General features: G+C 43.2%; 1 protein-coding gene across 4 annotated transcripts in view; it reads left to right on the top strand.

The window, feature by feature from the left end:
• Window positions 1-24,773, top strand: part of THRAP3 (thyroid hormone receptor associated protein 3) — a 257,145-nt gene that overhangs the window by 5,703 nt on the left and 226,669 nt on the right. For 2 of the 4 annotated variants that reach the window (XM_085647945.1, XM_085647942.1), the window contains exon 2: window positions 3,243-3,358. The exons of the other annotated variants lie outside the window; for them this stretch is intronic. The gene's annotated coding sequence lies outside the window, so the exon portion shown is untranslated. The remainder of the gene's footprint in view (window positions 1-3,242; window positions 3,359-24,773) is intronic. 4 annotated transcript variants of the gene reach the window in all.

Here is a 24,773-nt window from a genome sequence, read left to right as displayed (position 1 = left end):
CTCAAGAAATTATTCTCGATAGTCTGTAATTTCTGATTGGATGTATGTCCCCAAATTTCACCCCCGTATAACCCAGCCGCCCTAGCCTGTGTTTTATAAATGTGGAGGCGTGGGCCTAATGGTTTATAATTCAGCCCACTCATCATCCTGAGAATGGCGCCCGTCATCTGCATTAGCTTCAAATTTACTTTTATCTGGTGTGAGTCCCACTTCATTGATTGGTTAAAAATGACCCCCAAGTATTCGAAGGTGTATACCCTCTCAAGGCTAAGATCCCCCATCCGGGGGTTCGGTCGGGTTGTGGCGGGCGGGTTGAAGATCATGTATTTAGTTTTTGTAGTGTTGATCTCCAAACCATGCGATTTACAGAAATCGACGAATCCATCGAGGACCCTTTGTATGCCCATAGGAGATTTGGAGAGCAGCAGGGTGTCATCTGCAAACATAATTGCTGACACCCTGCTGCCCGCCAACCTAGGGGCATCAGTATTACTTAACTCATTTAGGTGGCTAAAGACCCCGTTGACAAAGAGGCAGAAGAGGGTCGGTGCGAGCACGCAACCCTGTCTGACCCCCCTGTCAACGGGAAAGCCTTTCGAGAGGGTACCTCCTCTGCCACACCTTACCCTTGCAAAGTTGCCATGATGTAATTTTTTCAAGATTATAAGAAGGGCAGTGGGAGCCCCTAGAGCCTTGATGACGGCCCATAATTTGTCCCTAGGGACTAAGTCGAATGCCGCTCGCAGGTCTACGAATATCGTGTATAGACTACCCCCCTCAATTGTTACTGTCTTCCAGTAGAGAAGGTTCAGACGGAAGATTTGGTCCACCGTTGAGACACCCCTCCTAAAGCCAGCTTGAAAGGGGCTCAATATGTTGTGATCCTCGATCCAGACCTGGAGTCGGTCCAGGATCAGTCTACCAAAGATTTTTTGTGGGACGTCTATCAGACTGATAGGTCTGTAGTTGGCTGGGAGCAGAGGTGAACCCTTTTTTTATATATGGGGACGATCTCTGCGCCCAGCCAAGTATCGGGGACCTTCATGCCGCTCAAGATGGAATTAAATAGTAGGGCTAGGTAGGGAGCCCAGACATCCGGCTCCTGCTTAAAAAGGTCACCCGGGAGACCATCCAGACCGGGAGCCTTACCTGATGCCAATCCAACGATAACCGCTCTAACCTCCTTAGTTGTGAACAGGGGCGTTTCTGTAATGTCTTCAATCGGTACTGAGGGAGGAGCAACAGATTCCCCATCCGGTGATTGGTATAACGATTGGAAATGGTCTGACCATGCCCTGGCTGAAATGTTCAGCTCCAATGCTGTGGCCAGTTCCATCGAACCGGTATTCGCAGTTCGCCAGAATTTACGTGAGTCACCCCTGGCAAGCGATGCTGAGTGTTTCCCATTTTAGGTGTTCCCATTCTTTTTTTGCGTTGCTAGTTATGATTTTATAAGCAGATCTCTTGGCCCTAATTACCCCACTTCCCATACCCGCCTTGATAGAGGTCAATAGGCTTGTTTTGGCGTTGCGGCAGGTCTTATTATACCAGATTGGACCAGCAACGCGACCATTAGCCCTCTTTGGTGCGCGGGTGAGGATTACAGATATTGATTTAGAGAGATCTCTATGAATCTGCCCCAAATATTCTTGTTCACTCTGGGTTGTGTCATGGGCCATGAGAACCTGCACCTTTTCAAGTATAGGAACTACCCTCGCATAAAGCATGGGTATCTTCTCCGGGTTAGCGATTAATCTCTCCCACTTTACTCTCCGTCTATTTTGTGTGAGGCCGAGACCAGCCTCTAGAGACACCCCTTGGCGCAACTTAGGATCTAGGCCGGGATGGTCATTTTCCAATTCCAGCGCATTGTGGTCGCTGTCTTCCCTGGGTAGCACCCGGAAGTCGATGATGCGCGGCCACAGTGCTAAGGGCACAAGTATATAATCCAATCTTGACTTCCTACCCTTACTATTAAAGGTGTAACTAGCTGGTTTGTCCGAAATTGCCCTGCCGTTACATGCCCGCAGTCCATATTTCATGGTTAGAGCGGTGATTTGTGTGGCAAGAGGGGTCCAAGCTCCAGGAGCCGATGCTTGCAAGGGCGGTATAGACCACTCCATATCCTCTTCCTCGGCCAGGTTCACCAATATACCCGGGAGGGGCTCATAGTGAGAATCGAGGTCACCCCCGATCAAGATGGAGGTACCCTGGGGGATTTCATCTAAAACAGCTGCCAACTCCTCTATTGTGTGCGATGTCTGCGAGATCTTAGTTGGTCTGGAATATACGTTAATCAGCAGAAGGCTGTTTGCGTTCGGCCATTCGAGCCGGACCACAAGGATATCCGCCGACTTTTGCGGTTGAATATCTGCCCTGCATCCCCGGTCGCTCTTTCAATTAAAGGTTTACAAAAAAGATTCCGAGATGGCAGTGCAAGCACATGCGTGGACAGCCAGTAGAGTTGGAAAGTATTTCAAAAGAAAAAGCAATAGTTATGCAGCTCGTGGCAGAAATATTGACTTTGCCAGTATTTATTTAGTGATCCTTGTCTTTTTAAACAGATTCTAAAAATACAAAACAAGTAATACCTTTTTCACCAGTAAGAATGTTTTATGATTTGAATCGAAGCTATAAGGGTTTCTATACCTTTACTAAGGTCACTTGGCTGCACCAATCTTCTATGTGCGTTTAAAAAAAAAAAAAAAAAAAAAAATTCTTATTGCAACTATATGACTGACCGATTTAGGGACCAGCATTCTTTATTTGTTTTTGTTCACTTTTGATGGTAGAAGCTTGCAATGAAAAGAAACCAAAGCATTGCAGCAGATTATGAAGGCTGGACCTATTGACTTCGGCAATGCTAGTTTCCATTTAGTTAGCATTTGCTTTACGTTAAGATAAACTAAACCTCATTTCAATCTTTGTGCAACTTTTACATTCTTTCTCTCCATTCTATGACTAATCACTGTTTAAAATTGCCTACCTGTAATTCCAGTATAATTACGTTTTCACGAAGGGGAATGGAGTCCCAGTGGGGCGTGGTTAGGATTGTTCCTTCTTTTTAACTTGTTTCTTTCATGTGTTTATTCCTAGCTATGTCGTTTTGAGTCAGAATCACCTATATAAAACGTTTTTCTTCACTAAATTCACAATTATTTTTGTGAACTTCCTAATCCTAACGCATGGGGGCAGTTATGTTTGAGTTAAGGAAACCACTAAATCTATATTCTTTTTGACAGATTGCAGTGTGAAGTTTGAACCAGAGGTGCAGTTCGTAGATTGAGATCATACACACGTTTCTTTGGCATTGCAAATGCCAGCAAAGAAAGTGGGGCATTTGTCTACACTTGGACAGGTACGGTTTGAATTTTTTTTTTTTTTTTATTGTAAAGCGTTTTATATAGCGCGCACTTGACCCGAATTGGTTATCAGAGCGCTTTACATAGCACCAGTTGCATTACATGAGGACACATTCATTTTTTTGTTAGACACGGGGAGATTAAGTGATTTGCCCATAATCACAGGATGTTCGGCATCCTTGCCGAGACTCGAACCCAGTTCCCCAGATTCGAGGCTGACCGCCCTAGCCATTAGGCAAACTCCTTTCCCTGCGACCTAGGATGTCGCGGCGAGGCAGTGTCCTGTTGAGGAGGTAACCTTGATATTTGTGACTATAGGTACCTCATCCCTCCCGTTTTGAAGGCTCATGGGGCATTTACTGGGCGATATAAGAAACCCATTCAGCAATATACCTACTGGGGTATAGTATGGTGTGCATGTAGAATTTGTGTACCACTTACTTAGGATTATATGTAAATTCGGTTGTTTTTATTTGAGTGTAGAAGGGATCTCTCCTAGGTCCGGATGAGAAGCCAGGGGAGGGCTTCGAAACATGTCGACACAGGAGACACTGCTCATTAAAGCATAGTATCTCCATCTCATTCCCCACGTTTAAAGATACCAGCTCAAAGGAACATTATCATTTGTTTTTCACTGAGCCAGGTAGTTTTTAATTTTTCACCATTCACTCACTTCTGACCCGCTCACACTCCTACACCACACATAGTAATGTTTTGCATAATCGGTGCTCCCACGTAGTCGTAGGTCGCAGCACGCCCAGTCCCGCAGTGAGCGGGAAGACCCAGATGATGAAGCATGCCGCCAAGGGACCTTTTGGTGGGTGAGGGGTATTTAAACAAAGCTGTGTGCTTTCCACCATTGTAGGAGACACACGTAGTCTGGAGGAAAACTTATATACTTTCCCATAAGGGTGGATCACTTTGTTTTTTGACTATTTACAACTGTGCCATGGCCTGCCCCATTATCCCAAAGTAGTGTTGATGCTGAATCACAGTAAGAGTATGTTAATGGTAATGGTGTGTGATTGGGGTTGTGGTGCCCACCAAGTGCCCCTGCACAGGAATTACTGATTATTAGTAAGTCTCGCAGTTACGATCAAAGAAGTTTGTAGCCCATTTCCAGGTCTCTGGGAATATTAGTGGTGATTCTAGGGTTCCGGGCTGTAAGAGAAACTACTCACCTCTGCCTGACATCGAGTTAAATGGATTTTTGCTCTGGTGTAACAGTTCCTGAAGATAGGCCCCTGGCCAACAAGGGCACAAGCAAGGTAGACCTGAGGGGCAACATTGTTCACTTAGTACTCTTGTTTAGTCATTCTTGCATAGCTTCTTTCTACAAGCAGCTGGACTGCGGATTGCTTTTTGTGTTTTTGTTGTGAGGTACATCATCAGAACTCCCTTCTCTTCAGTGATAACTTCCTTCTTTCAAGCTGACTCTCAGAAGCATTACTAGCAAGTGGCACTGACTTCATTCTTAAGGTGCAAAAGGGGCTATTGAACCCCCCAAACCCCTACAAAAGTAAATTGGAGAAAGCTGATGGCCAGTTCTGGCCTCTTTCTCCTGCATGCTTGCTCCCGTTCAATCTGTGCCATTTGCTTTGTCGGGTTAGGTTGGAGAAAAATAATGCTGGAATTTTATCATCCCCTGCTAGCTCCCCACATTTGGCCTTCACAGCAATGTCTGAAAACCCAGTCATTGGAGTTGCTAGGCTAGATTTTAAAAACTGAATAGCCATATTGAAGTGATTTGAAGAGGTGTAATAAATAAGCTCACTATGTTGTAAACATTCTTCATTATTTAATTCAGTGCTTATGACAGAAAGTCTTCAAATAAAGAAGTGCTGGGGCCAGAAGTAAGATTGTAACTTTTAGTCTAAAGAAAAGTGTTGAGCAGTCCTCTCCAGGCGAAGCTGTATTCCCTCTATTCCCAGTGCTGTCAACATCTCCTCGACTACATATTTATATCTTAATTTAGCACCCAAATTAACTTGTTTTTATATTGTTGATTTTCAAACTGTTGATGTTTCGAATACTATAAATAACATGTACCTAATACCCATTTTGTAAATAATGAATAACAAACTGTGAAAGATGGAAGTTAGCTTTGGTCGAGATGCAGACTTCTGACCTGCCAACCAGTTGATGGGACCTGTGAATGTTAACTCCTGGAGCCCTGTTTGGGCATATCGAAAGGCTGTGAGTACCTACCATGAAGCTGTAAAATGGTTGGAGAGTGAATGACCAGGAAAAATGGAGCCATTACGAAAAGTGTAAATGGATCAGAACAAAAGAAAACACACTCAACACAATGTAAGGAAGGGATGGACAAAAGAACAAACAATGACTAAACCAGTAGGGAATATTGGTCAGCTTGTGGGTGGTGAAGTAAGATAAAGTAAATGGAAAGGAAAGGGGGATGGAGTAAAGAGAGGCTACTCTACTTGCTGCAAGCAAGTAAGGTAATTTGAGAGGAAAGTATCCCATTTGTGCTTGTTTTCTGCATTCATGCTCACTTCTTTTGTTTCAAGTGCTGAGATTAGCGAATTCATTGTGTCACTTTTGTCTGTAAATAGCTGAGCTGCAGTGTAATCGTCAAGTCTTCAGCCATGTGTTTTTTTTTTTTGTCCTGTGTGCTCTGTCATGCTACATTGGTGATGTTAACCTTGGATAATGTCACATGGTTGATAGTTCATGTCTTTCTGCCGAGTCCGCCCACTTCCCTGAGGAAATTTGGCTCTTTGCTTCTTGCAAGGACCTGAGAAGGGTGCAAACATCCTAAAAGCACAAGCTCCCGAACGGTTTTATTCAGTCCCCTTGTGTTTACTGACCGTCACCGATAAGTGAGTAATCCTCTGAAGAATGATCTGGGTATTCCATTGCATATGTATACTAGATTTGTTATTTAGAAATTTGTAATCCCTCCGGCTGGATTGTTGTGGGTCGTCCGATTGAGGGGGTTGATTTTCCCTCACTTAACTACTCAACTGCAGGCCATTGCTCTGTAAATATTGTAGGCAGATAATGGTGGGTGACCCTAGACAAGAGATTTTCTATTTAAATAGCACAAGAGGAGTAAGCCTTCCTTCAATTGGCCCATATGACCTGGGGCACTACTCAGCATTACTGCTAAGATCACAGTAGATAGCCTGTCAACCAGTTTTTTTGTGGTTACGGGAGAACCAGGAAATCCGATAATGAGTTGTGATCGCTTCATCTGATATCTGACATAGTACCTTAATAACTACAAGCATTGGCATAGCCAATAGGTCTCGCTTTTGGGACCTTATAAGTATTTAGTTAGGCAGCACAATATCCTTGGTGCAACAACATCAACTGTTGCATGGCTAAACACTTATAAGGTCCCAAAGGCAAGTCCTATTGGCTATGCCAATGCTTGTTGAAACAGGGAAGGGTTTAAAGAAAACAAAACTACCAAATATTATTTACTATGTCATAGTATACATATTTTCTGGTATCCATTTTGGTACAAAACACTACTTCTCGCCTTCAGCCTGTGGCTGTGTGGATAGAGTGGTGTAAACACTCTCCCTTCCTATATTGATTGGTAAGGGTCAGGCTATAACAAAGTCCCTAAAAAGGGACTGAGGAACCTTTATCTTGATTCTTCTGAATTTGTGCGAGCACAGCCTTTGCTGCACACATTGTTTGAATAAAGTTCTTTGCAACGAAATCTATTTAAATATAGGTTTTTTTTGTTTTGAGTACGAGAACTAGGTTAGGTTGATTGCAGTTTTGAAGAGATTGTCATTGAGAGAGAGAGGAGGATGGAACAGGATATCTCTGCATGCACTCATTCCCACAGTGACGTTGATATATTTACACTGCTGGGGCCTTCCCGCTGCCCTCCCATGAATTGCTGGTACATCCTCTGTACCCTCTCCAGTGAACAAATGGGTCTGAGGAAGTCCTTCATATCTGTTTATCGCAGCTTTCCTTCGCAATTGCCCTTATTGTTTCTTGCCGGGACCAGCTGACCTCCGAAGCTTTTGGGCACCAGGCTCGGGAGACCCTGGTCGGACGATGTAACTCAAATCTTTGATGATCTGAGAATGCCCGCCTTTTATCAATCTGCGTAGATGAAACTTGCTCGGCGGGGTTGTATCTGAGTAAACACCGCATGCCCGGCTAATGCTTGTCGGAGCAAGAGAGCAGGGCTGAGCTCTCTGGTGTCAGACTGACGGCTTATTGTTTACTTACAAATAAATCACCGGTTTCAGGTATTGGAAAAACCGTGTGTGCCTTTCGGGGCAGGAAGTGAGAACGAGTGTTTTTAAAACATCCTAGGTGGGGCGTCCGGGACAAACTGAGGGTCTGCTGAGGGATCGAGGAAACCTTCAAATAATGCTAACCACGTCTCCTCAGAGCGCTTCCTGGCTGAGCGGTAATGTCGGCGTGTTTGTAATATAACGCTTACTACGAGTGCTATGGCTGCTTCAATGAGCGTTTGTTGTTTATTGGATATGGGACCTGAGGCGTAGGGGGAGAGTGTTTTCTAATCCGGTTGAGGGTGTCTTCGTTGCTGCGTCCACTGCTCCAATGCCAGCAACCTAACCACTAGGAATTAATATCGAGGGAGTTGTAGACTTAAGGTATTTAAACGCTATCACTTTGTATTAATTTCTAGTTATTTTCTTCTCCTCTCGCTCGATAAAATGTAGCGAAGCGCTGAAGAAATGCAAAAACACATCCCAGCATTAGATTAATTACAGCCAGTCATCCTGCGGTTTTTCTGTTAACGACACCGAAGATTTAAATTAAAGGAAACAACGCGATGGCCTTTGGAGGCAACTGTTTTTGTGGGTGTTGGTCAGAAATATGTTCAATACTAGCCAAGTTTGCATATTTTAACCATGACATCTAACGTATCTGCCCAGTTAAGTAGAAGGGCAGTGGTTTGTTGTATGAGTGTCCTTTGTACCTTTTTCGCAAATATAAAAATTTTACACACAGGCCGGATTTTTATTTTTTAGATTAGTGACTTGTTAAATTTACTCCTCTACTTGATTACATGTGAACTGTGCGAGTCAAAAAAAGCTACACTTAATTTAAAATTCCCCACCTTACTGCTCATTGTTGCTTCGCGAGCAGGCTTTTTTAACTGTTTCGACCAGGAAAACACCGGCAAAATACGATTTATAGGTAATGTGTGTTTCTGAATGATGGTGTTGCAAACTGTAAGAAAACTCGGTGCACAATACAGACGGGTCTCTGGGCGCAGACATGCACTTAGTGCTTTAAATGAGTAGCTACTGCCTGGTACTGAGTAGCTGCCATTTTTTAATTTGAAAGGGAGAGGACCTGTACGTTTCGGATCTCCAGCAGCATATTTAATAGGCGAGTACCAGCACTTCTCAGGAACAAATAGGTACTCTGGATAGTAGGTAACTGCACTTCTGAATTGCCATTTAAAGCCAAGCATGCAATACCAACTCTGATCTCGGGAAGCGCACCCGTTGAGCTCGGATCATTCTCGAAGATCAGTGAGTTTTCAATGACCGTTTACAACAAGCAGAGCAGTGTCCACTGAGGGTGAAAAAAAAAAAGGAAGAAATAGCGAGCGGTGAATAGTGCACGTGGATAGACGGTGGAAGGTGTTGGAGAGGCTTTCATAGCTACTGAAATTTGGTTTAAAAAAAAAAGCGATCGGTGTGGACATTGTTGTACTAAGCACTAGATGGGAGGCAGGTTTTCCTCACTACAAGCTACAGGAAACATGCGCGTGTTTAAATAAAAAACAAGCCCGGGTGGTGTGTGTGTGTGCGCGCGCTGAAAGAAAAAAAAGCATGCAAGTGGTGCAGACGCGCGCGCAGCCAGGCTAATTGCACTTATTGAGGCCAGCAGAGTGACGAGATCTGTGGTGGGAGAGGGAATTGAGGCACGCAAAGCCCGCGCATATGCACTCAAGCTCTAGGCCGGCTATGGCAGCATCTGGTAGCACTTTCTTTTTTTTACCCCTTTACTAAAAGTAGAGCAAGCAGCGCTTGCGCTGCTCTAGGCTCGACCTAAAAAACTGGCCTGGAAAAGTAGTTATTTGCTTTGCTTATTTGATTGATACAGTGAATCCCTATATTAACACCATCATAAATGAATCTCTCGACTCCGGGATGGTGCCCAATGACTGGAAGAAGGCTATTGTGAAGCCTCTGATGAAGAAGCCAAACAAATCCCCCACTGATCTTACCAATATGCGCCCCATCTCAGTACTACCTGTCCTTGGTAAAATCACGGAACAGCTGGTATATGAAGAGTTGAAAACCTTTGTAGAGACTGGTAACATCCTGCATCCGCAGCAGTCGGGATTTCGATCTGGTCACTCCACAGAAACAGCTCTGATCGAACTAGCTGATTCTATCAAGTTCCTGCAGGATGAGGGCAGGCAGGCCATCCTCATCCTGCTTGACCTAACAGCAGCGTTCGACACTATCTCGCATGTCATCCTGATCAACAGACTGCGAGAGATCGGCGTGACAGACACAGCTTTGGCATGGGTTAAATCTTTCCTATCTAATAGGTCCCAAACTGTGTCCTTGGGTCCCTATCTATCCAGCGAGAAACACATAACATCAGGAGTGCCCCAGGGGTCCATATTAAGTCCCCTCTTTTTTAATATCTATATGGCCCCCCTCCTCGCTGTGATAGAATCCCATGGGATCCTCGTCGCGTCATACGCTGACGACACACAACTTGTCGTTACGATCGACAAAAAGTGTACGAGCGCAGATCTGCGTTTCCAAAATTGTCTTTCCGATGTCTTCCAGTGGCTTAACAACAATCATCTAAGATGCAATAGTGCCAAGACCGAAATCATACTGCTGAGCAAAGATATATCCTTCTGCCCGAAGGACTGGTGGCCCACAGGATCTGAGGCTCCACCTAGCGCTGTACATTCAGCGCGGAACCTGGGCGTGCAATTCGATTCATTCCTCTCTTTCGATGACCACGTCAGGATCACTGCTGGCCGCTGTTTTGGACTCATTAAGTCTTTGAAAAAATTCTTTGACTTCCTCCCCATTGCAGCCCGAAAATCAGCCGCGGTAGCTCTAATACTCTCCCGACTTGATTATTGTAATGGTTTAATGGCGGGAGTAAAAAAGTCCACCCTTAAAAAGCTGCAGAGCACACAACATGCAGCCGCCAGATTGGTGTTGGGACTTCCTAGAAGGTCATCAGCTTCAACGGCGTTGAACACTCTCCATTGGCTACCGTTACACAAAAGGATTCTTTTTAAACTTCTCCTTACTGTTTTTAGAACTATGAAAAACTCAGGGCCCCATTACTTTGCAAAGCGCTTCATATGCTACAACCCTTCGCGAGATCTGAGATCATCTGGTACAAATCTTATTACCATTCCAATATTCAAATACAAAACCAGGGGGGGGGGGACCTTCACCGTCCTGGCAGCTAGGGCATGGAACAATCTACCTGTCAATCTTAGATTCACCGACAAGGAGAGCACCTTTAGAAAACTCCTAAAGACCTGGGTTTACCAACAATCAGATACCTCTGTATTGGCAGCTATCTAGCTTTAGTCTCCTCACCACGTACCATCTCTTATGTACCCGCTGCTTGCTAACTTAGCGCCAAGATGCTCCTTCCGGAGCGTATGTCTGCGCTCTACAAATACCCAAAAATATCAAATATCAAATACTCAATGTCTGCATAATTTTATGGAAAAAATCCAAGAATATTCCGATGTCGCTCTGAACTCTTGAACTCCCTGAATGTGTTCTGAAAACCTCAATCTCTGGGAGCACTCCGATTACAGATTTGGAATTTAGAATGGCTAGCAAATATCAAACAAACTGCGGAAAGCCAGAATTTGTCATCTCAAGTAGGGAAAGAGAGACTTTCCCCATGCCTTTCCAAACAAGTTATTTGGATACCTGGTTTCTCAGTGCATCATCCTTGAGTATAGCATAAGACCGGAGTCAGAAAAGACAGTGTGTATTGAAATGTACGGTATTGTAAATCGCAGTCTAGGCGATGACGTTAAAAATGTTATCATTGAAGCATATTTAATACACAACACTAAACAAATCCTCCATGTAGAGAAATGTGGTGATTCGTTACTGTCCGTGCTATGTGCTCTTTTGCTACTTTTGTTGTTGCAACCTACCCGGGGATGCTTTAAATCCTGTCGCCCTCTTTATTTCATCCATCTCCGAGCCTGTTGCTTTTGCAAAGGAGTTACTGCATTAGTAAAAAGAAATAGCAAATAGTAAAAAGTGAAATAGTAAAAAAAAAAAAACTATTGCACTGGACCTCTGTATCCAAGGCAGAGTCTGGCTTCCCTGTTAAGCTGCTGATACCCAACTGTCTAAGTTCAGCTTCAGATCGTTTAACTTGTTCTGTTCTCAAGGTCTAGATCGAAAAGTACACCCATACACCCTGACCAGGATACATATTCTGGTTAGGGGCCATATTACAAACTCCTTTTTAGGTCTCGCCTAGTGTTGCTGCGCACATGAGTAGCTCGCTCGGAGAGATTTATTGCTACCAAGGACTTTCAGAAGAGGGCTTTAAGCCCCGCCCTTCATTTCCATTGGCTGGCGTCACCATTTATACTAAACGGTGGCCTGCCGTTGGAAATGAGTTTTTGGTTGTAGCCCTTTCGCCTTTTAGTCCGGCCCACCCGGACTCATGACGTGCCTTACGGCTGTTGTGAAGCAATTCCTTATCTTTATAGGGGCCATCTGTGGTTCTATAATAGAGGCTTGTTTACTCCGGGCAGACACGGAGCGAGGCAGCAGCGTATTCATTTTTACATCGCACTTTCACTTAAAGTGGAAGCGCGATGCTAAAATAAACACGTTGCTGTGTGTGTAATGGCGACAGCTTGTTTTTGTGGCGTTATGTAATTTTTGGGGTGGAAAAGGGTCGGACTGTGTTGGCGGAGCGCTAGTGCAGCCATACACAGGGCCAGGTTCACAACAGCGGCGTCAGACTTTTGAACAGCAGGGTGTGCTCCTTTTGTTCATAGATATCTACTTTCCACTTCCAGAGACCAACATCCGCTACGTGTACGCTGGCAGTATATGGGTGCTGCAGCACCACGTCGAAACCAGACACTAACACAAAACTAAACTCGAGGTGGCCATTCCGTCGCGTGGATTCCCTACACAGACCCATGTGTTCCGCTTCTCCCCCCGACGCACCTTGCATTGACCCCATCGCTCCCCAAACCTTCAACGAAACGTTTCCACCCGGCCCTCTTACCATTTTCAATGGCTGCCAGAAGTACCCCCGTTCAACTTAAAATACCTGCTATCCAGTCATGACACAACTTACTCCCCACAGGAAAAAAAAAAACAATCCGGACAAGCCCCTATAGAGCAATGCATAACACTGCCGGAGGAGCACATTATATTTTCACTTCAGGCAACAGGTTTTTCTGCAAAGCACACTCTTCTCACCTCCGAAACTGCATGGAGCAGGCTCATCGTACGCCTTTAATTATTTATTTACGGCGCCTTTGTTTCTTTTTTTGCATTGCCTCTAAAGTACACCCCTCCCACCTATGATAGCATCACACAGTTCTCACTGTGCGCCTTTATTAACATCGCCATATGCTTGTCTTGGGCTTCTTTTCACTTATTTTAATGGATGTGGGGTTTATTAATTTTAATGTCCTGCTGGCCCGGGCCCGCTAACTCTCCACTTGGCTGCAGACGCTAAGAGGGGCATCCCCGTCTCCAGGGAGGCGGGGGCACCAGCCTACAGGATCAGTGCATTGCACCAAGAGCCCTAGGCTTGGTGTGCAGGGTGCAGCACTTGGGTGCAGCAGGAGTCCGAGTGGATGCAGTAAACGTTGCCGCGGTGCAATTAGAGAGCATGCAGCTGCAAAGTGCCTGTGCACTACAAAATCTCATTAGATAGACGTGCTATATTTAATTGCACTGCACGGGTCACTCCTGTGCAGTGAGATGATACTGCACACACTGTAACCGCTCCTGATGCGCTGTAAGTATGTGTACTGACCCGTGTGCAGAAAGAGTTTGTGCAGTAGTAGGAACATGCTGATGAACCGAGAGCTGCAGCTCACAGCTCTTGACCCCAGAACTGCACAGTAGTGAAGCCTGTAGGGGTAGTGTCCAGTCAGTGAGTGAGTCAGTAGATAGTTTGGCGCTGGATGGGCAGGGCTGGCCCGGAGCTTCATTGAAGCTGAAACTACTGCCCTCGTGTCACGTGGTATTGTTAGCGCGCACTGGGTACAGTAGACAGCTGAGACCATGATGATTTGACCCCTGAGACACAGATGTTGCAGCTTTCCTTTCAGTTGCTGTTCTGCCGCCAGTGCCACCCGGTCTCGAGGCAGCAGGTAAGTATATGGGATAGTTATTTGTCTGTCTGTGGGCCTATCGGACTAGGTGGGTGTGTTGGGTTAAACTGATTATTTTTTCTGATATAAAAAAATTCCTACGGAAAGGTTAAATGGACGGAGAGTGACATATAAAAAACATGCCGCCTTGAGTGTTGTTCGGTTTTCACAGCAAGTCTATACTGGCTGATGCAACAGAGTTCCTTACTGTCTTAATTGAGATGAAAAGCGCTGCCTCAACTGTTTTATATAATGGTCATCTTAGAAAGCGGATTTCGGGAGTTTTGCATTAGTTTCAAGTAATTTTTAAACCTTCTCACTGCTCAATAGTTTGAAGTTTCTTGTATTTTAGCTTTTTCAGTGCCACTCCGTTTCATTCATCAGAAGTCCATTGAAACAATGGAAATGCCATATATAACCAATCTGAAAACGTGGCAGCTATGGTGCAAGTCATGATCTACTGTTACACTGACTTCCTATGCTATGAAAATGTGCCTTTCCTTGCGCAGCCACGTTGCTCAAATAGGTGTAATTTCTGATATTTATTTGTTTTCTACGTCTTCATTGCTTGATTTTGCTTGCAAGAAAGTGTCACTCATAGCTGTTGAAATGTCGCTCATAATTACACTTAAGTTGTGAAAATGCCACACATAGCCATCTCAAACCTTGCAGCTATGCATGATATATAGTACTTTTCCCACTCCCTCAATCAGTATCTTCCTATAAATAAAAGTTTAGACTGATTTAAGCAGGCAAACAATGAGCGTGCGCGCCATCCACCGTTTCACCGGCAGAAAAGCAGGGACCTCCTTGTGGGCTCCCATGTTCTTTGTGCACTCTTCAGTGCCCCTGGGGCCAAACCATCCACATCTGTGTGCCTTGTTTCTTCTGGTTTCTTTTGCATCCTTTGGAGGCATGCAGTAAGCAGCGTAGGCTGTGTTTTTTTTGGACAGTGGTCCGTTCATGCCTTGGATTGCAACTCAGAAAGGCAATAGAGTCTGTGTTTACATTGCCTTTGAACTTCAGTGCCGCAAAGTAAGTGGAGTAGTGGTCTTACTACAATAAATAAGTGCGTGCCCTGCCACTGACCGCTTCGCTGTGCTATTTTGTGGCAAATCAATCCAGTCTCCTCATTTTCACTCTGTCATCCTTTCCTGGTCGTACTGACAACCAGCTTCATTAGCAGTTCATTTTTCAATTCCTAACTTATTTTTATCTCTGAGAAAGGCATGTAATATACGCTGCAAACTGTCATCCTTCGTGAATGTTTTTATTCATGTGTATAGTGCAACTCCGTTTCTTGTTTTTAAAGGCTCTGCTTGTTTGGTTTACTTTTGGCCAATCACTCTCTAAGAGAGCATTTTGGTAGTCCGCCGCCCCCGCTGCTCCCTCCCTCGGTAGGTAAAAAAACATTGCCATTTACAATGTCAATAGCTCTAACTTAAAAAAGCGAGACCTATTGTATTTCTAATGCTTGTTTCAGTTCGGATCATTAACAAGACCTTGCTCAAATGATGCTTTCCTTCTTAGAGTTACTGTCCTGGCGAAGGCAACAGACAGGTGAACCGGGTTGAATTCACTCTTCTGTTGACGCTCTGCGTTCTTTCATTCCATCTTTATTCAGCTCACTCATTGACTTACTTAAAATAAATAAAAGGGGAACTTTGAACTTTTTTTCAAGAAAAGAAGGGTCTTTAAGATCCAGGTCTTGAGGTAGAGACTAAAGCAGCAGTACGTTAAGTTGGAAATCCAGTAGAACAACCACACAAGGGTTTCTCCCAAGGCAAAAAGCAAAAGTCACGGAGGTCACCATTGTCCTGGTACAGAATAGTAGACTTTGCTAAAGGCCCCACAGCAAGTGTTTGCAAAAGACCTAAAAGTCTAGGGACTCTGATAACAGATCCCAGTCCCAAACTGCAGTGCTCCTTTCCCTGGGGGTGCAAGTGGAACGCCATGCTGTCAAAATAACATTTCCAAAACTCTCTTCCAGCACAATCCATTATTTTGGGTGCTCTCATGCAAGTATGTGTAGCGAATAGGGAAAGGATGCCCACAGAGCCCTCTTACCACATAAACACGTTGAATTCCATCCTTGCTACCGGTTATCTGTCAAGCACCATGTAGATCTAGACTGACATCACTATGTCAATGCATTATTTCAACAAACCAGAGAGAAAATGATCAAGAGCTATCTACAGAGGCTTAGCAAATATGAAAGTTATTTCTTGCTCAAAACATCTGCATTATTCACCTGCATAATTCCTAGGCAGATGCACTGAGGTGGATTTCTATAATGTGTGCTTTCAGGGGTCTGTGCTTTATGGGGAAATCCACATATAAAGGTGTTAACCTCCTCGGCAAATAGAAATTATATTGACTTGTACCTTCAAGTTCAGTGTATGACGGACCTAAAGCGTAGTCTCCAAGTAACTTTTACAGCTGCCCTTGGAGTTGCTAGAACGTGGCGCAAGCGCCAGACGTTCTGTTAATAAACCACATCGTTTTATACCGGAATAGATTGTCACTGGAAACCTTTTGGAAAGGCCATTTCTGATTTCCATATTAACCCAACAGTATCTTTTCTCTTATGCTTTTCAAATCTGTTCTGGTTCAGAGGTCTCTTCATACCTTGGATGTCGAAACAACCTTTGATATTATTGAGATAAAACATAAGGGTGAGTTTAAAGCTAAGCACGTGACATTTTATCATAAGGCCAATGGCAACTTTGGGGAAAGCCCAGAGTGCAGACTCTGGTCAGGTCATAAGCGGTCTCATCACATCTGAGATTTGTTACATAGCAGCTTGGTTGTTCTCCGCACATCTTGGTCCAAAATTACCGTAATGCAAATGAAGTAACAGGCCAGTTTTAGCACGGTCTGTCACACCATTTTATTTTGCTAATGTATTCCACTGTAGAAATACCCATCATGTGGAAGAAAAAGTTACTTACTCGTAATCGTGTTGGTTTGTACGGGTTTTTAGTAGTGAACTGGTGGGTCCCATAGTTCTTTTGGATGCAGACTTAAGCTTCTGTCATTGGTACTAGCCCACAGAGCATACTACTCTGCAGAGAGAAGATGGGGAGAGGGTGTTTGAGGATCGATCTTTCCCCCGTGTAAAGTATTGTTTGCAGAACTATTATTAATAGTTACGATGTTTACACCTTTTTCACTCTCCCCTTTTCAAGAATTCGTGTTTCATCCAATCATTCAGGTTAATCCAGAACGTAAGTGGTAAAGGATTAATGTATGCGAAACTTCAAAATAATAGGGCAATGGTTTAATTGTACTGTGGTTCAGAAAACGAGCTTTTAGGCTAAATGCTTAAACTCTACCCGTTCATTTAGATGAGTAGCACCATTAGTGTGTGTGTGGGGGGTGTGTGTGTGTGTGTGTGTATATGTATATATATATCTGCCGTTGTCCATGCTGCTACATTGCCCTGTTTTTACCAAATCATTTATATATGTACTGAGTGCTTGTGTTGGAATATGAGTAGCTATTTTACTTTTCTAAAGAACACTCTATTATCCGATAATTAAATTTAATTTTTCCATAGCTGCGTGGTGTTTTTTTTTTTTTTTGTGTCCCTTTTTTCTTCCACTGTGGCAGGATTTTCTAGGCCTATTTCACTTCTAATTCTTTGACAATACTTGGCCTTATTTGGGCACACAGTGGGCTTGTAGCCTGGCTCGCAAAGTTAAAAAAAAAAAAAAATGTAACCTTTGTTTTGGCACTTTACCTCTTTTAATTTGTAATTGGCTGCAAACCAGAGTGCCCGAATGTTGACCTTGTTTTCCATTATATTACAATAATATGTTTAAAGTGTTTTTCCAATTTTTTTTATTGCCCTATGATACAGGAAGAAAAAATCGGTTCAAAATGGCTTTTGTCTTTAGTAATTTAGACATTGACTAATTTCCATCTGCCTTTCCCTTGGATGATGAATGTATCCCAGTTAAGCACAGCACCCCGGGAACAGCTAAATTCCAACCCCCGCCAACTAAGGAGTTGTAACTCCTGAGTGGAAAGTGCTTACTCATTTTAGTCATGCTATTATTTAAAAGTAGGACCTCTCATGGTTCTTGGTTTAATGTCACTGGAGTATATGTTTGGTGCAGCTGGTGTTGCGAAGTTCACCGTGTTAATAGCATTGTCATTTACCTAAAAGTTGTCAAGCTACATCATGCAGTACTTTTTTCTAATTTTGATATTGAACGTCAAAGTGTGACTTTCTCATTTTGCAAAAGTGCGTCAGACATTGGGTCTCCTTGGAGGTTGGCTTTACATTTAGTAATTTTATTGTGCAGGATTTCATATTAAGAAACTTGGTGCTTCTTTGCAATAATTTCCGATTTTAAAGTAATTTTAAAAACATTTTGTTCTGTCCCTATCTGAATGCCTGTTGATTATATCCGTATTCTGTGCTCGTCAGTGGTTATAGAACTAGACAAACCTTGTATTAACTTTTGGACTACTGCTTCATCCTAATCGGTTCCCATCTCGAATTCTGAAAGACCCCCTTTGGTCAAATGTTGACATTCGGGACTGCTCCACCTGATAGTATTCTTCTCGAACTTCAAAAGTAGAATAGTACTCGGCCTTCCCATTTTGGCCAATATTTCCCCCACGTTTGGGTGTAGGCAATGATTGGTAATTTGTAAGTTCAACAGTCTTAGATTTGAACTAATACTTAACTCCCTACAGTTCTACACGAACTGTAGTAACCCGTAAGTTATACAGTTTAGTAACCTTGTCTCTGTATTCTGTAAAAACCTTTAAATACACCTCTTATATTGTCATCTTCGGACTCGTGTTAAAAAACTCTTAGAGTACAGCTTAACCCTGCAACTTGTCCAGCAAAGGAGCTATACTTCCAGCTTCTCTATTTTTATAAGCCAAGATTTTGCTTCATTTTGTGATTTTCTTTCTAGGACAGCTGAGAGTAGCTCGCGAAATGTCCCAGCCATTCCCAAACACGTGTAATGAAAAAACCTGGCTTTGTTGGCTCTGCCAAAGCTGCTTCAATATTTTACGGACCAAAGCTATGCTTGTGGCCAGTTCTTGGCATGTTCAAGTTCTTCAATAATGTATTTAATATAATCTTTACCCATGTGTGTACGTCATTGCACAGTGCATGTGTCAAATTTTATAACCAGGTTCTGTTGGAAAATGAAACATAAATTTGTTGTCCTATTAGCACACCATGCACAGTTCCCAAGATGGCTGTTCTTGAATCCTCTTTCAGACTGAATAACCGTTGTCGTCTTTATTCAGCCTTTGTGCCCCAGAGTTGATATTGGGGTCTGCCATGGCCTTCACAGTCTTAAGCCATTACTTGAATACACACACTTCTTCTTTAAAAAGAAAAACAGCATTGGAAAAGTCACTCTGGCTTGCCTTCTTGTGTTGTCTTGCAGTAGTATGCATGTGTATAGTGGGTGTAGATTGTGTGTTTTGTTAAGCAAATAGCAAGCTAAAGAATAATACTAGTGCTGGTAAGAGAGAAGCACATGGACGGGAGAGCAGAGTGGGGGTGAGAAAAGTGCATGAGGAAGACAGCTAGAAAACATGCACTCGTGATGCTTAAACAGAAAAAAGTAGTTCTGTGAAAGTGAGCAGAAGAATCATTAAAATTAAGCCATTCAAAGAGTAGCTAAAGAGGCTATGCTTCCTTGGAGGCACAAACACGGGGGACAGGCTGAAAACAAGAAAGCCATCCAATAGAAAGAAAGCAAATAAGAGTGCGAGTAAAGCCAACCAGTGGTAAGCAATGCGATGTCTGTAAGTCTCTGTGTTCTTGGTGAGTCCATAATATCTATTTCGTTAATGGATTGTGCTGTCTGGAAAGCTCAAACTAAAATGAGGTAGTAAGGCATGCAAAACTTGCCTGGAACACGTTTGCCAATGAAATTCCACGTTTCAGACCCGGAAGGTATAAACCACCCCACACAATGGTTTTGTGCAGTTGTGTTGTATTACTACTTGCATCAGGGTGTATATGAATTGGGTAGCAGACTTGGGGTAACGTATTAGTTCAGAAAATGTGCAATGAGACATCACTTCCCTCTCCTGTCAACCAAACCAATATCTGGTCCCTGTAGACTGTTTAGCTCTAGAAAAGGACAACCCTAACAATGTACACTGGTCAAACAAAAAACAATTATAAAGCTTGCCCCTCTTGCTACCCTCAAACTTACTGAATGGATCAGGTGGTCAACTAGTCCCGCTCAAAAAAATTAAATGCATACATTTGCATTTTGATCTTCTATGGTTCACACTACTTGAGTTGATCATTTTGTACGCATGTTCTTCCACCCACACATTTTAGGACTTTTACTTTCTTTTGGATCTCGTAACAATGGTGCTATGTTTCTGGACGTTTGGAAGTATATTTTATATGTACTTTGTGTTGTGGCTTGAACCAGCCTTCCTCCAATCATTTACTCATGAGAAAATCAAAGATCTTCGGGGCACAGTGTTATTGGAGTAATTCTAATAAAAAGGCTACCCGCTCTTGGGTGTTCCAGCTGTCACAATAAATTCACTGGCAAATTCAAGTGGGTCCATAGGGAACATCCGAAGTTTCCATTTTTTTTTTCTTCTTTCTACAGAGAACGTAGTGCCTCCTACACCCACGGTATGTCACAAGGACACGATTAATGGCCAACCAAAGTCATTACTTAACAACCTAGTACTTTCTAGAAGTCTGGAGATGCATTCTTGGCACCCTTAAATTAAGCCAATTTGAAGCACCATGCTTGTATTGTAATTGCACTTGAAACACCAGAAAAGTAAAGCCCGGGTCTGGAGTTATCTTCCAGCCTTTCCGCAGAGTAGTCTGTTTAACCGCCTAAAATAAGGCATGCAGGGACTTGTATTCTCATCCCAACATGCGAACCGTTCAGTCACCTTATAACATGGGACCAACGGAAAGCTATTTTCATGCCCCATGAGTGAGTGGGCAGCACCTCTGACAGGTGAGTGGGCAGCACTTCTGACAGCTGCACGTCACATTCGCCAAACTATCTGCAGCGCAGGCCAGAAATAATGCTTGTGAAGGAGCTCTCGAAGAGGGAGCTGTGGAAGTCTGCCTGAGACCTGTGCACATAATGGGTTCTCTGCAACAGCAGCACCAGGAGGGGGGAGGGAACTGGACGGGGAACCGCAGCGCTCAGAAGGGAGGAGCAGAGGTGGGCAGCAGGAGGTGATGCGCCTCTACAAATGTACAGGTCGGGTTGCTGTCGGAGTCAGATAGCGCCATTGAAGCTGTTGTGGGGTGGATTCCAGTGAAGACAGAACCCGCCTAGGAGAAAAATCTGCTCACCTCTGCCATTGTCAGCAGCCCTCTGCATACATCGCTAGCTCCTGCCCTTCGGCGGAAAGAAGTGCTGAAACTGAATGCTGTGCCAAGTGTATGTGGATTTTGCAGGTCTCACTAGTTAATAAGGAACTAGAGACTTTTTGCCAAGTGGCGTAGCACCCGTAGGACGCTCTTAAATTAGCGTGTGTCCCCAAGATAGCAGTCAGGGCAGCTCGGCAGCAGCGTGTTTCCTGGTGGGTGCTTGAATGTGTGGAATGGAAAGTGCTTCTCACGAGAGCTTGCATACAGACTGGTCAAGCAATATGGAAGTGCATGGAGGAGGGTTATGCAAAAAGGGTGGAGTCTCCGGAGCGCCGTACTGATCAGGCAATGATGCCTTCAATTGGCAGAGTTCTTGTGCTACGTACCCTGACAAATGGGAAATTAGCGGCTGCCTGACATCGGAGCAACTGAGAACATCCAGTGCTTTTAGACAAAGCAAAAAGCAGTTCCTTTTACAGTTGCTATAATGGGACATGTAGAGGACTACAAGTAATGGGGGGGGGGGGGGCCTGTCCATGGGAGCCAATCAACAACGAAAGTCAAAGGAAAGATAACCACTTGGAAGCAAGGATTTCTAAAGGACACTGAAGCAAATTAATGAAAATCAGTGGGTGGGCTGTAAGCGCACAAAGTTTATGCACCATGTCTCGAAGAGACCGTGCAAGCACTCCCTAGGCTCTACTTAAAGAGGCACAATTGTACATGTCACAGGGATCTTAATCCATTCTTTATATGTTCATTTTTAGGTCACGCTGGCTATCGCGTAAGCGATCGCTCAGCGAGACTCTAGTAAGGGGCTCCTTGCATGGCGAGCACGCGCACAATCACGTGCATCGTGCCGCCATGCAATCCGTTTGGCAATCTAACTTCAAAGGGTCCGCTCCCCCGCCTGGAATGCGTCGACCCAAGTCTCCTCAGTAAAAACTGAAGGAGGACTAGACTCTTGTGGGTAAAGAATGGAGGACTAGAAAAAAGAACACTGAAAAAGGACAGCCAATACAGTAGTTTCCAAAACCGGGTCGGGGGGGGGGGAAAAAAAAAAAAGCTGCCAATATGGTATAGTTTACAAAACCTGCTCAGAAAATGGAGAAAAATGTAGGCTGGGTAAGAAATATTAAATTAAAAATTGTAGATTTAAAAAAAAAAATAGGTGGCGGGACAACTGAAAACAGATTTACAAAAAGGAAATTGTTTGCCAAAATTCCCATATATAGAAAACAGTCCAGAGTCACCAATCGTTAAGGAAACAAGCTAAATGAGCCTAAATGAATACACACAATTAATACATGGTCACCCTTTCATATTTATAGACACATTGGGGTGAAATATTTTTTAAATAGTTCATAAAATGTTATGCAGTTAAGATCAATACATCTACTGAAAGTATACAACCAATATAGAGGCGTACTGCTAAATTGAGTCAGACTAAAAAAATACTAAAGGTTCATATGTATAGATCATTAAGTCAGTGTACATAATATAAGCATTGTATGCACAGAAGATCACAACATTTCTCATAAGAGCTATTACAGAACAGCCGTAGAGGTAGCTTATGCTCATGCAACCAGGCTGAATTCTTCCATGTTAAGACCCTTGATAATGCGGTTTCATCTGAAGATCTACCTACATTCTTCTCTATTCAGCAAAGTCTTTACATCGCTAACTTGTATTATTTTTCGCTGTCTCCGACACTTACCAATATATTATTTTCTGTGTGTGACTCAGTTCCACAAAATAACTTACAAGTGGGGTTGTCAGATTCAGACATCGGATACAACTACAGTGTTGACTTTTGAAGTGGTTTGGCCTATATAGATCAGAATACAGGGACATCCGATAGAATAGATGCCATTGTTCGTATTACTATTATAGTAGTCCCTTAATGTCTGTTTGATGTTACCGTGAACGAATTCCTTCCTTGCAATCAGTGTAGTTACAAATAAAATAGCTTCCACCCCTCTAAGTCCTACCATTGCGAAAGAAAAACATTGGAATCTGGTCGGTGAGGCCTACGAAGGTAAGTAAAGACCTATACTTTGTCTGATTTTCGGTTAGGGCATTACTCCTAATACAAAATGTGATAACACAGACAATACAGTTAGTCTCTTTTTTTTTTGGGGCCTTGAAGGAAAGGAGATGTGTATTTGGAGAATACCAAGCTATTGTCATGGATAGTTTCACCAATTATTTTGGGTAACCACGGGCCAACAGTTACTAAGATTTTCTTCTCTTAAAATAGACGGCTCTCCACTTAGTGTTCCCACTAATACATAGGAAATGACCAAAAGTTTATCAGTCCTGAAATACCCATGGGTGATTACTGGTGCACTGAAATAGTGTGTTCCTTTGTGTCTGCTTCTGAAATGGCTTGGTACCCAGCTGGCCATCCACCTCCCAGATTGTGAAGTCAAGAAAATCAATGGAATTCCTGTTATGTGTTGGAGAATCTTGTATCTGAAATCGGGGAATTAATCCATGTTAGGAATTCAGACAGAGTATATACATTGCCTCGCCAAATCATAAAAATGTAAACAATAAATTGTTTCCACTGCTGAATGTCTATTGAAAGGTTAGAAATGGGATAAAAAAAATGTAACCCTAAAAATTGTTAACAAACAGTATGGCAAAGTTGGGGGCCAAAGAAGGTCCCATAAAAGTCCCTTCGGTCTGCAAATAACGTGCTTTCAAACTCCAAGTTATTCTCAAGAAGACATATAATGAACTAAGTGAGAACCTCAATGGATTCTGGATAAGTATATAGAAGGTCCTAAATCACTTTAATTCCCTCATCCAGATCCAGAGTCATGTTCGTATATAGGGATTCTATATCCAAACATAGCAGTTTCTCCTCATTCCCATCAAAGCTCCATTATTCAATTTTGGTAATTGTCACTGCTGTCCTTTTTATACAGCTCTGTGTTTTGGTGACGGTCTCCAAGAAAAAGTGTATTTACCAAGGGATTTTAAGACAGAAACGCACTCGTGAGACAATTGGTCTGCCTGGTGGCCTGTTGGGATCCTTGTACATTTTAGGGAGCCTATACAGTACCGGGTTTCGTGGATATTTAGCCTTGAGAAAATTGTATTCATTTACCTAACACTCAAGCCTTGGTAGTAATCTCTGATGATGTTTGGTGTTCCTGCAGTGGATTAGATAACAATGGGGCATACTGAAGTGTTAAATTACCTATAGATCACTTGTTTTTATTGCAGCAGATCTTGGATTACAACGCCTCCCCTTTTTTTTTTGTTGCCATTTTTAATCACAATGTGATTGTTTCTTTTGAGCTCATTCAGTGCTTTTCGTTAATCAAGGATTAGATTGTAAGGGATGTACTCATGAGTCTTTGAGTTTTGAGCATAGCCTCTCTGCCATCCTTTTGATTGAGTGACTTGTGTCCTTCCACCTTTCCCATTCAGGGAATTTTTTTCCTTTTTCTTTTTGCACAGCTGCAATTTCCTGACGGCTCTCAGCAGCATAAAAGCGCTTCCATGCAGCTAACATTTTATTTCATATACTGCTCCGAAATAGCGACCGGCATTTTGGATGGGTAAATAAATCAGAAAAAGGCATCTTCGTCCAAGTTGTTCCCTAAACACACTGTGCCAAATGTGTCTGCGTCATTTGTTTCCTTTGTCAGTTCACAATTTAGGGACTGCCCATTACTTTGATTACCTTTTATTTGCTTGCTTTTTATCCATCAGC

Source organism: Triturus cristatus, chromosome 3_2 (genome assembly GCF_964204655.1).
Source record: "Triturus cristatus chromosome 3_2, aTriCri1.1, whole genome shotgun sequence".
NCBI lineage: Eukaryota > Metazoa > Chordata > Amphibia > Caudata > Salamandridae > Triturus > Triturus cristatus.
The sequence above is the reverse complement of the archived record's forward strand: the minus strand, read 5'-3'. Positions and strand labels throughout refer to the sequence as shown.